The sequence below is a fragment of the Octopus bimaculoides genome, chromosome 18 (assembly GCF_001194135.2).
Source record: "Octopus bimaculoides isolate UCB-OBI-ISO-001 chromosome 18, ASM119413v2, whole genome shotgun sequence".
NCBI classification, from domain to species: Eukaryota; Metazoa; Mollusca; class Cephalopoda; order Octopoda; family Octopodidae; genus Octopus; species Octopus bimaculoides.
The window spans coordinates 12,578,273-12,580,601 of record NC_068998.1 but is presented as its reverse complement, the minus strand read 5'-3'; positions in this window follow the sequence as shown (position 1 = coordinate 12,580,601).

The following is a 2,329-nucleotide window of genomic DNA, read 5'->3' as shown; positions in this document are numbered from 1 at the left end:
AGATATAGATGTGTGTGTGTGTGTGTGTGTGTGTGTGTGTGCGTGTGTGTGTGTGTGTGTGTGCGTGTGTGTGTGTGTGTGTGAAGATTGCCAGGAGATTTGCTCCATGTTACTTAACAGATATGATTTATGACAGGATTCTTACCATTAAAAATCTAAAGGAGCAAAATGACTAAGTAAAAAGGAAAAAAAAAGTGATAGCGTATGTAACTACCAAACAATTTTTTGTTTCTTTGTTCTTGTGATTAACCAGACATAGAACGGCTGAGTCCATGACCCCTATTAGTTTTCAGGGTCCTTGAAACTGCTGGGAGTTAGAGAGAAAGTTATGTCAGGCACAGGAAAAGGGAAAAGTTTATTCGTGTACTCTAATTGATGTATGCAAGCCAATCAACGTGATTTAGTGGTGATACTATCCATTCATCTATCCATCTAACGAGCCAGCCAACACGCCAGCCAATCAATCAATCAAATCAGTCAATCAATCAGGTGTTTAGATATCTCAGTTACTTCATTTGTTACTGCTTTAATGAGATGGCATGATTTGAACTCAGAACACAAAGAACTGTGTTCGACAGTGTAACTAATCCGCCAATCCACCACTCCTTACAATATGCTTTTGTTTTATCGACTCCTGATGCGTTGCACAATGTTTTATCGACTTCTGATTTATGGTGAGATGTTTTAACTTTTTGCCTGTCCAAAGCAATTCCACGCTTGTTTTCAGACTTTTAGTTTCATTCGTTCTGAGAAATATTAAATTTACATTTCAGAAGTCCAAAATTACTCTAGTGGTTGAAAAAACAATTGGGAACGTATATCTTATGATGCATGCACGCTAGGGGAATATGTCCTGTAATACACGGGACAAGCAAAGGGTTAAAAGAATGGGACAAACATTTTTTAAAGGACATGTGCAAAATTAATTTTAGTCCATAGAAAATATATTTTATATTTCCATACAGTCATACAAAGAAAATTGTTCAATTCAGTTCCAATATACTTCATTAATAATTTAGCATGACATTCAGTAGGAATTTTAATATTAAAAATACAATTTGCTTGCTCCAAGTAACCCAATGGCAGTAAATAATGCAGATTACGAATAGTTGAAATTTATTTTCCATACAATTTTCTTTTTTTCATTTTGTATACATAACAAAATCGTAATGAATACAATTGCAATTTATGATTTGTCTGATTTCATAAAAATACTCATACTATAAAACTGTCATATAGCCTATGACCTTCTCCTTGGAAAGATGTGTCCCCATGGCAACATTTTACGTGCGACCGCGTGTTTAAGAAGGTCGTTTTGCAAACATGCGGTTTCGAGTTCAGTCTCACCGTGCGGTATCTTGGGCAAGTGTCTTCTACTAATGCCTTGTGAGTGATTATAGCAGATGGAAGTTGTGTGGAAACCTGACGTACGTATGTCTATGTGTGTATGTCTTTGTCGCTGTGTCTCTTCCCCCACCATTGACTGTTGGTTTCATTACGTCTCCGTAACCTAGCGGATCGGAAAAAGGGGCAGATGAAATAATACCAGACTTAAAGCATAAGTACTGGGTCGATTTTCACGATCCCTCAAGGTGGCACTCCAACATGGCCGCAGTACAATAACTGCAACAAGTAAAAGATGAAAGATAATATATATATATATATATATATATATATATAAAAGTTAAGCAGAGTTAGCGGTTATAATAACCAACTAAGGGGAAAAAATATCCGTATTTACCATTGGTATCAGTTACCTGTGCTATCCCTGGACATAGGTATGCAGGAACACTATGCTCATAGGGTACAGGTAACAACAGAATAAACAAAAGTTTATCAGGAATCAAATTTAAATAATCAGAAAATGGAGAAAAATTTTGATCAACAAACAAACAAATTGGACCACGTCTGTAAATTATTTCTTAATACAAAATATGGCATAACATTTCTATGACATAACAATCCTTACGGCTGTTTCCGCTTCCAGTGCCAGTCGGTGCTTTCGAAAGAATTACGAAAATAATATTCGTCATCTACGTAGGACATTCGATCTAGTAGATGGAGCAATGTCGAATGTCCTATAAAGATGAGAATTGGTCCATTTTGTTTGTTTGCTGATCAGTTTTCTCCATTTTCTTATTGTGTTTATTATGGTAGTTTGACCTTAGAGTCCCTCTTAACGTGAGGCATTCATGTACAGTAATGCCCTTATATAAATAGATATATTTTAGGGAACAAATGATAGATTTTTCCCTTATGAGGTTTTTTCATGCTAGCTACTTGATAAATTCTTATAAAAGACTTTATCCTATTATTGAATTAAATATAT